Here is a 12,968-nt window from a genome sequence, read left to right as displayed (position 1 = left end):
TTTGTTCCTTTATCCCCATGAATAGATTCTTATATTGATTCATTCATTCATCTGCATACCTACACTGAGGCAATGTGGAGAAGGTTGATTTTTCTGCAAAACTACTTTAATTGCCTTATCTCTGGAGAAGAAATACAGTCATTGAAAACCGCAATTACAATTTTGTAACAATTTTCCTAAACAGGTCTAACAAACAAAAACACTTTTCTTTATAATTAAGAGTATGGTTATAGGTAATTACTTGGAGCTATGGAAGGCTTAGATATTTAATTCGGTTCATGAATAAAAAAGAAAAGATCTGGAAACAGAAAAATGAAAATTTGAGTTAGATTTTCATCAATGCTGCAGATATTTCTTGTGGGATTTTGGTGCTTCTACTTCAAGATGTCATGTAAAAAGTTAACCACAAATAAGTGTAATTCTACACTGGGCATCCAACAGTGTTGGGCAAGCTATCCCTTTTCATCTAATTTTTTCCCCTTTCCATTCACATTCTGCCTTCAAAAGAATTATTCAGATGAGCAAAGATACATAGCTGGGTAAACATGGCAGTTAGAGTCCTTGTTTTGTACAAAATCTTTTCATTAGATGGAATCCTATCATATAGTGCAAATTTAATATGTTGTATAGTTTAAGCATCTTGACATAGGCATATTTGTTTTTTTTTTTATTCACAATCTTATTTTCACAATCTTATTTTTAAAGACAAGATATTTTTCTGAAATATGAGGGTCTGAAAATGCCCTCTGATCTCACTTGAGTAATTTAGCTACTGTTACTTTTTAGATGCTTTGGTCCAATGTTCTAATCCCACTTAGACTCCAGATTGTTAACACTGGGTGCATCAACATAGGCAGTTAATGAGCAGCAATAAACTCTGGAGCTGTTTGAACCAGAGAAGACTGCTCCCAGGTGCAATGTGTCTACGTGTGTGCCCAGAACAGCAGCCATTTGAGCCAGGGTGGAGTAGGCCCCTGAGTGGTTGGGCAGACTGGATGCAATTTGTAGCTTCAGTCAGCATTTAATGTGTCAGCACAATTAGTTACTGCACCATAAGATAGTACTGTCCCCAACAAAGTTAATTAGTTCACTGAACCCTAATATCAGTGGTGCATGTATAGATAGTGACACTTTACTGAACAGCTATTTCAATATTTACTGAACAGTATCTATACAAGATGCTTTACTGTGCAGCAGACTAGTTTGCTGAGCAGTAAAGTATCATAGTCTACACATGCACAGCGATTAGGGCACAGCAGACTAATTTACTGAGCTGCCAGATAGCTCCATCAGATGCAAGTGGTATCGGGCCGCACAGTAAGTTGCTGTGCTTAAACATAAGTGTAGATGGTGACATCAGCATTAGTTTACTTCAGTTCAAACTGAGTCAAAGTATATTCAATCACATTAATTGCACATGTAGGTGTATCCATTGAGTACTATACTTAAGAGATTGCTATGTGTTTTTTACATGATTACAGGACTACCTGGTCATCTTCATGGTGTCTGAAGCTAGGGGAGACATTCAGAAAGCCAGAACCTTGAGGTTACTCCTGGGGTTGGCTATACCCTTGCTGCTGGAGCAGCAAGCAGAGAAATACCTGGCAGGAGCTGCAGAGCCTCTGCTTCTGAGACCCCTCTGGGGTCTGTGCTGGTGGGACAGGGGATAGAGGGGGGAATAAACCTCTTCCCTGCCACCTTCACCTTAGGGGGACTGGTGTCTGGTGATGTTATGGAGCAGAGGGGTGGGGCCAGCCCTGCTCCACTGGAGCAGAGAGCACAGCCCCAGGGTGGCAGAGCATGTCGGGATGCTGGGGGACTCTGGTTTATGTTAAACCAGGAAGGGGTCTGGGACAGAAGTTGCATAAACTGGTTTGAGCTCAATCAGTTAAGTCTGATACTACATTCAACCAGGTTTATCTCAAACTGGTTTCTGCCATTTTGAAACTGGTTTATATGCACTGAATTTATGCTCTTTTTCAGTTTTAAATTAGTTTCTGATCACTTAAACCGGTTTATATGTAACGTTTGTCCCTAGCCTGAGTGCGTGTTGGCTGGTTTCTTTGCACCCTGTTGAGCACCTGTCAGGTACTTTTACTTGTTAATGCAGTGCTACTCACAGTGCTTATAGTTTCAAAAAACTAGATCTCCTGGTCAAAAAAACAAAACAAAACATAAAACTCACGATACCAGACCAGGCATGTTGACCTTTGAAATTCTGAATCCCGTGCAAACAGTCTGCACAACTCTTCTTACTCAATATGCTATAGAATGCTGACATGGAGTATTTTAAAACCCAGGTACATCAGATAAATACATCAATTTTCTCAGCAGAATAACAACATTTCTCCCACTTCGATTTGTGGGGTAAATGGAATTATTGAGTTGTGCTCTCGGTTCAAGATTAGATATGTTTTTGGCCCCAAAACACTATCTATGTCAGCAGCTAATATTAAAAGAAAAAATCCTTCTCCTTAAATATTAATAAAAATGTGTGCATATCAGAAATACTACAGAAATGGATTTTGCTTTCTAGTCATGCAGTGGTATTATAGTCTTTCACAAAATAATCCCAAACACTTTACTTCACAATGCTGGTGCCTCTGAGCTCCAATGCATGTGCAGGGAGGGTGCTCTGACATGCTGCAATTGCAGTGCATCAGAGCAGACTCAATTAATCAAGTCTCCTTGGGCGTGGTAATTACCATGCTCCAGAATACTCCAGCATCACATGTATCAGCATCCCTGTGCTGAAAAATGGCAGTGGGGGCACTTTCACTAAATCTTATTCCACAAGCTTTAGTAAAAGTGCCCCTGCAACCATTTTTTCAGTGCGGGAATGCTGATACATGTGACAGTCTGGGTGCTTTAATTAAAGCACCCTTACCCCCGCCTAGTGAAGCATGTCTGTAAGTGCCCTCTGTGCTTTGGACTACTACTGAGGAACAGGATAACTTCCTTTTTTTAAACAGAGGGTAGAATAGTGATATGTTATTAATACCCACAAGAGGTCTATGTTATGATTCGGCTTCATCTAGGCACCTAAACAGGGCAAGGTGTTCCTCTTTCTCCTCCTTTTGCAATTACCACAGCCTCTCTTGGCTCAGATGGCAGTCTCACAAGAAAATTAGATTTTAATTAATCTCCTGTAAAAATTTTGCCTCATGTGGATGATGTCACGCTCTTGTTATCTAATCCTTAATAACTGATTATAGCCTAATTGAATGTACTAAAGGAAAAAACGACAGGATGTCGGTATATAAAGTTCATTAAGGAAAATCAATTTGCAAACCTTTAAATTATATTAGGGGTTACACTTTAAACCATCGAATGCATTTCTTCCTTGTTTGGGAAGGTAAATAGCCACATTGTAGAAAACTATATGCAACATGAATTGGTAAAATGGGTTGGTAAATTAAATTGTAACTGAGTTAAGATGGGACGAAGGTTCCATTATCAATTACTGCTGTCTAATGTAGTCAAAGAATACCCTGCCAAGTATCTCATTTACTATTTGTCTGTCACTTAAAACAATATCTTTATGATAGGTTGGACCATAATTCTTTACCACTTTATTAGAGAAACAAATAGCTAAGGGTTAAAACATTTCAAGTCAGTGTCTTGGTTTCCAAAGGAGGTTTGGCAGTCACTAGTGTGCTGGGTGCCAAATTGAATGTTCTAATCTTTCAACCCAAATTCTCAAGCAAAAGCTGCTTATATTCATATTCTTGGAAACTTCAGTCAGCCGGCTGCATTTGAAGCTTACAGTATCTTGTGCAGAATGTTTAATAAAAGAAGCTCTTGGCAGATGGCTGTTTTTCTAAGACATTATTCAACCCTTAGTAGCTGGAGGAAGAGTTGATATTCTTATCTTAGTGTATGTAGAAGGAAAAAGTTATGACTTCGTATACTTGGAGGACTAGCTGCATCTCAGGCCGCTTCTTGCTCACTCTAAATGTGCAGGTATGCATAATTGTTGAAAAATTTTACCCAAAATCTGGTAAAGAGAATTTTCTCACTCTTAGTTTGAGACCTGAGTATACTACTCTGTGGGTGTGTCTACATGAGATGCTAACTAAGTACTAAACTTAACATGCCATACCTACGGTACATTAATGAACATGCTCCCTGTGTATACCAGCTCCTTATAACCTTGTGGGTCTATCTGGATTCTAAGCACCTGCTTGTTCAAGTGATATAGCCCTTAGTCATCCTAAAACATGAAATAGTTGGAGAGAGAAATGGATTAAAAAAAAAGGTATCCTGGACAAACATTTTTAGAGTAAAATGCAAATATACCCAAGCTGTTTTCACACAACTATCAGACAGTAGAATAACCATATTAGTGCTGTATAGTATTTAGATTAATATATCCTGTTTCTCAGGATTTGGGTAAAGGGCTGCATTAATATGGTTCTATTACTTCTGATATTTGAGTGAGTTCATTTAGGTAAGAAGACACAAAAGGAATCTAATCTTCCATTTCACTACAAATGTTCATTTTAAGGAACATTTTAAGGACTGACTCAATTTGCATTCTCTCAGATCTACCATGATCTTTCTGTGAACCAATGGGTCTTCCAGTTTTGAGTTCCCTTTGACTCATTTAAGAAACCCCCCCCCCCCCCCCCCTAGGATCTCAGTCTATTATCATATTGCTTAATAGCTTCTGTTTCTGTTTAGGAACCTAGGTGCTAAGTCTACCTTTTATAGTGGTTGCCAGGAAAGGTAAAGGCAAATAAAAGAATGAAAATGCCTTAATTATATTATAGGGGTGTGTAAAACGGGCTGTATTTGATTCAGATTTGGATTCGGCCCAAATCCGGGACAGTGATTTGATTAATTGATTTTGATCACTATCTCAATTGATTCAGCTGAATCCAAATCTGAAGATTCAATGCTGATTCAGAGAATCAGCAACTTGGCCATAGACACAGCTTTAAATGTTTTTTCTGCATACCTCGCGGTACCAAGCATGGCTCGTGAAAACTGCGATGGTGGGGCGGATGGAGCATCCCACAGGAGTGTGGGCGGGCCCTCCATGTGCTTGGTGGTGAACCTAGAAGTGGACCAGAAATACTTTTAGTCCACTCCTGGGTCTGCTGAGAAGCACACAGGGCCCCCCCCCCCCCCCCCAGCTCAGCAATCAGCTGTGGGGGGGCTCTGGGTGCCCCCCTGACCCAGGAGGCACCAGTTGCTGTGCCGGGGGGGGCAGTGCTCTCCCCAACGGACCTGGAAGTGGACCGCAAGTGCTTCTGATCCACTTCTGGGTCTGCTGCTGAGCACACTAGAGAGCCCTCCTCACTCCTGTGTGATGCTCTATCTGCCCCACTAGCTCAGCATTCGTGAGCTGCCTGGTACCTTGAGGTATGTAGAAAAAACATTTAAAGCTGCGTCTGTCTATGTCTGAAATCGCCGAATCTTTCTGAGTCTCTCCAAATCAATTCAGAGGGTTCCAATTCGATTTGGAGAGATAAAAGGGTCCTCTGATTTGATTCAGATTCAGAGATTTGGCCACCAAATTGGGCCAAATCTCCGCTGAATTGAATCAGTGACCGAAGCTTCACACAGGCCTATTAGTCATGCTTTTATATTAATTTCCAATAACAAAGTTGTTTTAAAAGCTGAAAAATAGTGGGGGCTTTTTTTTTTTCTTTTCAGATTGATTAGATTGACTTTAATTTTATGTGGTAGTCTCTTAATTGTCATTTTGCACGTTGTCACCAGTTACAATCTTCATCTTGATCTGTGGTGGCAGCAATCTTCAAATAAGCAATGTAACATCAGCAAAGTTCAAACATGAAATAAACATAATGGAGCATAACTTTCATTGTAATCATTACAGTATGGAATTAAGAGGAATGTATTCTAAAAATTAAAGTAGTTACTTGAGCCAAATTAGAAAAAGGGCGCTGCAGGCTGATACTAACAGCACTGGGAATCATTTCTCCCCGTCCAAGTTTTGGGTTCTGTCTATTGTTCTAAATATGAGGGTGGTTAACTCCTACAATAGATTGTTTAGAGAGACTGTGGAATCTCCATTGTTTAAAGTTTTTAAGTACAAAGTAGAAAAACACTTGTCTAGGATGGTTTAGGTAGATGGTTTAGGTTACATCTAGGATGGTTTAGGTATAACTTACCTTGAACAGGTAGATCATACTAAATGATCTCTTGAGGTATCTTCAAATTCCATTTTTCTATAATTCTATGAAATCACATACTTGGTATATGGTGATATTTAAACTGGTAGCTTACTAATGTGGAAGAATTTTATATAAAAACAAAAGCCCTGAAAATACAGTTTGTTCCTGAAGTAGCACATAAGGTTTGGTCAGGGCTATATTTTAGTTTACCTTCCACAGTTGCTATAAAATATTTTTTATCATACTTTACCAGTTGCCTGTATTGTAGTAATAGACAAAAAATGAAGAATTACAGGGATAAGTGTACAAAATAATGGTTTTTTTTATAAAGCTTTTACTGAATTGCATATTGGCAACTTTATGAAGTGTCAGCTGTGTGGCTTACCCATTGAAAATATATATTTTTGGCCTGTCTTCTTGTAAATGAATATGTTTCCAAAGGATCTGAATTTTGAATGCTTCATCGTATTTACAATATGGGATATTTTTGGTTTAAAAAGAGCCCTTTTATTAATTAAAACTCTTCCAATTTTCATTGTTTTTAAATTGCTGCTTTTCACACAAATGTTTAGCAAAATATAAGCATTGCACGGATATTAAAAAAAAACCTCTTCGTGTATTCATGTCTGTTGTTCATAGCAACATGTCTCAAGTTTTGTTGTTTATAACACAGCACTAATCAGGTGAAGAAACTATCTAAATATTTTATATAATGATTTTCATCCACAAGAAAATGTCTGTACGTACTCACAGGTATTAGCACAAGACTTTAACATAGGGTGCCTGTAAACACCACAGGGTTAATCCTCATGAAATTAAATAGGTTTCTAAAATATAATGCTGTTTATATTGGAGTGTTGCATCAGTGTTTACACTCACTTGGTTTTCAAAATAATTAAGCCTAGTCCCTGGCCAGTGTCACAGGAGATTGGGATGGTTCAGCACTGCCCCCACCGGCTGGGCCCCCAACCCCATGCCCTGCCACACAGCTGTGGAAGCACAGAGCTAGCAAACTTCACAAGAAAATAAAAAGTGGAAGCAATTCAAAGGATTGAACTACTAAAAAGTCACATCGCCATCTGGTGGACAAGGAGGCTCATTTCACATATTTGAGTGCCTTTGTATTTGCATGTAACGAACTCATGGACGTGATGCTTTAATTCATGTCAATACAAACTAAACTACATCTGAGAAGTTTTACTTTAATGTGCCAGAAAGACTTTTAAAACATACAAAAAATTCACTTGTGTAAACAGACGTGCCATTGCATTGCAAGAAAGAGCAAAAAACATGGCGTGTACAAACCTTGGAGCCAGAGGTTGACAACCATTTACCAACAGTGCACTGTCACTCACAACTGGTCACTGATGTGGGCCAGGGAGTTCTCTCTAGTCTTCCCTGGTCTGCTGCTGACAGAATCCTCACCAGCCTCCTGTACCTTACTGCTGCAAGGGGAGGTGTCAGCATGACCAGCAGCCAGGAGTTTAACACTGCAGACACTTGATTGTAAAGACACCCTTGTGCTTCCTCTCTGTCTCCAATTGCAGCTGCTACCATTACTTATCCCTGTCATCAGGTCCTGCTGTTGCACTGTGGGGCTAGGCCAGCCTTCAGGATCTCAATACTGTGCTGTTCGACAGGAGGCCATGGTGTACAATTGTACATGCACACACTCAAAAATCAATTAGGTGCATACACACACACAGGGTGCATATACACACTCTAGGTGCTGGCACCCCCACCAGGCATGCACATGCACACTACCAATCCAGGCACATACACATCCAAGTTTACCAACCTAGGCAAATGCACGCTTATCACCAATTCAAGCACCTACACACACTATACAGACCAAAAGAAATTATACCAGAATCAGTTATCAATACCTGCACACCCAATACACATACCCAGATCACTAATTCGTATATCATGCACACAGTGACATACATGCCACTCACCTATACATACACACAGGTGAGTTCCTAACTTGGGTGTTGTGATGTATGTGTTGGTGTACTTGGGATACCTGGGGAAAAGTTAAGGTAAGAAAGTGAAAGTTACCGGGACTGGGATTAGAACTGGTAGACTCGAGAGAGCTGGGCTAAAGAACTGAGGCTTGGGGGTTACTTTAGGTTAATTGACCGTAATTTATTAAAGGACAATACCCAAAGCCTGCAGAACAGGGGAGTGATGCCAGACAGAAGCCAGCACAGAGGCTGGGACCGAAGCCGGAGCTACAGGGGAGCCAAAAGGTAAACGGGGAGAGAGAAACTAGGACAGAGGGTGCCAGGGAGCTAGAGAGAGTAGAGAAGAAACTGGGGGCTGGCTCTGGGAACCAGGGGTGCTGGAGAGGGACTGCCGAGGAGCTCCAGAAGCTACAGGGGGAGGGGCTGCCGGTGCCAGGAGCTGGAGAAGGGCTCCGGCTGCTGGGAAACCTGCAGGGAAGTTGGGGGCAGGCCAGAGGACTATGGGGGAGAAGGGGTGGCTAGAGAGGGTGTGGGGGAAAGCTGGAGAACACAGAGGAAAGGGGGAAAGGGGAAGGAAAGGTTGGGAACAGAAAGTGGAGAGAGAGAGAGAGAGAGAGAGATGGGGAGAGACAGCAGGAGGCAGAAATGAGCAGGGCTGAGAGGCTAAAAGTGGCAGGAAGAGCTGCAGAAAGACATGGGAAGGAGGTGGTGGGCACCAGAAACGGGGCCAGGAGGCTAGAAGCGGCAGAAATGGCAGGAAGGGCTGCAGAAGGATATGGGAAGAAGGCAGTGGACATCAGGAATGGGACTGAGAGATGGCAGAAAGCAACAGGGCCAAGAGGCTGCAGCAGGGGAACAGAGAAAGTACAGAAAGGTGCTGAGAGGTGGCAGGAAAAAGTTGGTTGGGGGGGAGCTGAGAGAGAGAGATATAGACTGAATTCCAACTTAGAGGGTAACCTTCTGCTTGGTATGCCAAAAGTATGGGCCTGAATTCATGTCTATCGCCACTCTAGTGAAGTCATTCAAGACTTATAACATCAGAAGACAAGTTTTCTTGGGCATTTTCTTTGCTTTTACTTTATAAGTAATACAGGACTGGAATTAGCCTCCTGGATCATGATATCTAGCCTCCTGCGTTCTCAAGCAACCATTAGTTTGAACATTTCCATGTGAATGTCCACTCTGGGGCCCCCTCATCCCCTATAGCCACAAAGTACCCTATAACATTTCTGCTACAATTAAGCAAAAAGAGAGATGAGGATGCCTCCAATATCTGGGCCCAGTACAATGACAGAGAACTTGTTTTGACAAAATATGCTCAGCTATCTATGGGTGTAAGAGATACAGATGCTCCAGATAACTAGTTCTCTTCTGCAAGCCCACCACTACGTACTATCATCTAGGCCCCACTGGTTCATGTTCTTATTGGATGTTTCATTTGAAATCTGCATCTTGAATTTAAAGTTATAAAAAGTCATTTCTTTTTCCAGATCGTATGCTTTCTCATAACCCTTAGCTTTTTGAGCATTGAGGTTGGTTTTATCTGAAAGAGACTGAGAAGTAGATTTTAATGTCTTTATTTTTTTCCTTTACTGAGTTTCTGCATCACTACCAAAACATTTTTAGCTAGTTGTCAGTAATATAGTTTCTGCATAATCCACTTGTATTCTACATGTTTCCTTTATGGTATGTATGGGTTTTGTTTTTGTGTTTTTGGACAAAGAATCCTTATTGATACTATATTTAAAGAAACTCACTCTTTGTGCTCCTCCTGAGGCAGTTATACCTGCATTCTGATGGATCTAACAGGAACAAAAGTTAAACCGTGTTTAAATGTCAGCCCCATTAGGGAAATAAAGGTCATTTTCTGTTATATTCTAGCTATTACAATGCACCACTGTGGCATGAACCTGGTATTTGACATGATTTTGGATAATACTATTTGAACAAGTGCAGGACTGAAAAAACTGGGTAAAAAACTTTGGAAGGTTAAAGGTAATACATTTGGAAATGCTGTGATAGATATGCATAAGGCTAGAAATATGCAGTCTGATATAGTGTAGATAAGCACCCAGAGGTCTCATTAACTTGAAATGCAGGTACTCAGAACCTTTCCAGATCAAGTCAATGGAGAATTAAAGTTGGAGATCTAAACGATCCTGTGTACAATGGTTATAGACTTACACTTTAATTGTGGAGCCATCATTGGTTGAGATCTTCATTGAGAGTTGTGCTTAGACAGGATTCAATTCCTTTCATTTCAGTGAATGAATATTTTTCCATAACATAATAATTTATCTGAGGCCAACTGAATCTCCTATTAATATTTCTGACAAATTATATTAAAAATGAACAACATTCTGTATTTCTGTTAGGCAAGAGAAAAAATGCTATATGGTACTATACATACACCCTCACAAAAATGCAGGATATGCCAGAAAAAAGGCTGAAAAATCAGTAGAAGATATTATAGCTACACACAATTAGTATGGGAAATGAATTCATTAACTTCAGTTTTATTACTTTTTCAATAATTATTTAGAAGGTTTTCCACTTTCTATGCAAACATGACTAATCCAAGCCCATTGAACCTGATAGGAATTCTTCTCTGGGTTTTTTTAAATGACATTTGGATCAGGTCAGTTCATGACAAGAATATGAGGGAATAGGTCAGAAATCTATATTCACAAGTTTCAGTGGAAGTTTCATGAATGCGTCAGGCCAGCAGGACAGTGAACTAGTTAATTATGGCCAGGTACAGAAGTTACACCTGTCATGTGGTAGGCATGCAGAAAGTGCTCTGCATCCATAACTGAAGAGACAGTCAGGGCACATAAAATGCTATAAAAATGATGGATCCCACTGTAAAATAACTGGATATATGTGCTGTCAAACTTCAGTGCTGTAGTCTAGAGCACCATAATGAACATCTGTACCAGATCCCATCACACGTCATGATAGGTTGCATTCTGCAGACATCCCATGGAACATTGCAGTACCCCAATCACCCCCACTCATGGTCTAGCTTAGAGCAGACCTCATTTCCTCTGCCCAAGCACCAGGAACCTGGATCTGGTGCATGGGAGTCACTGACCCATGCTCTGGGGAGCACCAGGCTGCCTGAGACCCACTGGCAGGGCCAGCATGGTCTCCACCACCTTCCAGGGCCAACTCACTATCCCCCACCACTGGTGGTTGCTGGCATAGGTGCAGTACCCCAAAGAGATTCCAGGCCAGTCCCAGTGGGGACAGGAGAGGACTTAGAACAGGGAGAGGAGCCATGGTACACCAGCCCACTAGGCCAGGCCACTCCAGGCCTGAGTCCCACTGTAGGGGGGTTACACAGCCTCTGAGAGGAAAAGCCCTGGGCTCGGGTCCAAGTTCCAGAGTGGGCAGTGTTGTACAATTTTTTTCTTTATTATGCATACACAAAGTTTGGTAGCCACAATATTTAATTATTATTTAATTCGTGGAGAGTGGCCATGATGCCATCCGCTCCATCTGCTCTGAGGACCGGAAACTGGTGTTCGAGCAGCAGGGCCCACTGGTGCTGGTGTCGGTGTCACGCACACGACAGTCGGAGGGGCAGCTGCGCCGGGAGCTGCTGGCCGTGCATGGGCAGATCCTGAGTATGCTGAAACGTGGTGCTATCGTCCGCCACTTTCAGCGCCGCCAGGGCTATGACTTGTGGTGCCTGTTGGCTGGCTCAGAGTGCCTGCTGGACGGGCTACTGGGCCAGTTGGAGAGCGATGCTGGTTTCCTGCTAGGTGCTGTGTGCTGCCTGCCCCTGGTCCCCGGCCTCCGTGATGCTCTTGGTGCCCTGCTCCAAAAGGCCACTGCCCCCAATCTTGTCCTCTCGCTGCTGCTGGCTGGGCCTGGCTGGGGAGAGACTGGGGTGGTAGAGGGCAAGGTGGGGCAGGGGGTGATGGAGAGGCAGGCAGGGCAGGACAAGGAGGGAGGGATTCAACAGGAGGGGCATAGAGAGCCAGTTCTACAGGGTGGTTCTAGGGATGGGGAGCTGAGAGAGAGGGTCCGACAGGGGTCTAGGGAGAAGTCTCAACAGGGGATACCTAGGGAGGGGAAGCTGAAGGAGGAGCCTCAACAGGGGGTACCTAGGGAAGGGCTCCAAGTGGGAGTGCTGAGTGAGGGGGTTCAGGAGGGGGGGTTCAGCAAGCGGACTCAGCAGGGGGCCCCAGGGAAGAGGGTCCAGCAGGGGGTGCTAAGGGAGGAGCCTCAGCTTGTGGTGCAAAGAGAGGGGGGTCAACAGGAGGTGTCCAGGCAGGGGGAAGTGAGTGAGGGCTCTCAGCTGGGGGTACCTAGAGAGGGCTTTCAGCTTGGGCTACAAAGGCAGGATTCTCAGCTGGGGGATCCTAGGGAGGGCTCTCAGCCAGGGCTCCCAAGGCAGGATCCTCAGCCAGGGGCTCCTAGGGAGGGCTTACAGCCAGGACCCCTGAGGCTAGATTCTCATCTGGGGCGGCCAAGGGAAGGTCCCTGTAGTCGGGGGGCGCCGCCGGGGCAGCTGCAGCTGGTGGCTGCGGCACAAGAGCGAGCAGTGCTAGAGGAGTGTCGCCTGCACCCCAGTGACTTGCAGCTACTGTTGAACCTGGTGGGGGTGAGTGCGGGTGGGCAGGCGGGTGAGATGTGGACGCCTGTGTGTCTGCCCCGCTTCAACCCTGATGGCTATTTCTACGCCTACGTGGCACGGCTGGAGGCTGAGGGCCACGTCTGCCTGACCAAAAAAAAAAACAGGACCCCTGAGGCTAGATTCTCATCTGGGGTGGCCAAGGGAAGGTCCCCGTAGTCGGGGGGCACCGCTGGGGCAGCTGCAGCTGGGGGCTGCGGGACAGGGGGGCGCCGC

At 43.4% G+C, this 12,968-nt stretch overlaps 1 pseudogene; it reads left to right on the top strand.

Annotated features, from left to right (window-relative positions):
* Positions 1-3,249: 3,249 nt before the first annotated feature.
* On the top strand, positions 3,250-12,911 carry LOC112550351 (annotated as a pseudogene).
* Positions 12,912-12,968: the final 57 nt, after the last annotated feature.

This window comes from Alligator sinensis, unplaced genomic scaffold (genome assembly GCF_000455745.1).
Source record: "Alligator sinensis unplaced genomic scaffold, ASM45574v1 scaffold468_1, whole genome shotgun sequence".
NCBI classification, from domain to species: Eukaryota; Metazoa; Chordata; order Crocodylia; family Alligatoridae; genus Alligator; species Alligator sinensis.
Note: the sequence above shows the minus strand (reverse complement) of the source record. Positions and strands in the feature narration are given on the sequence as shown.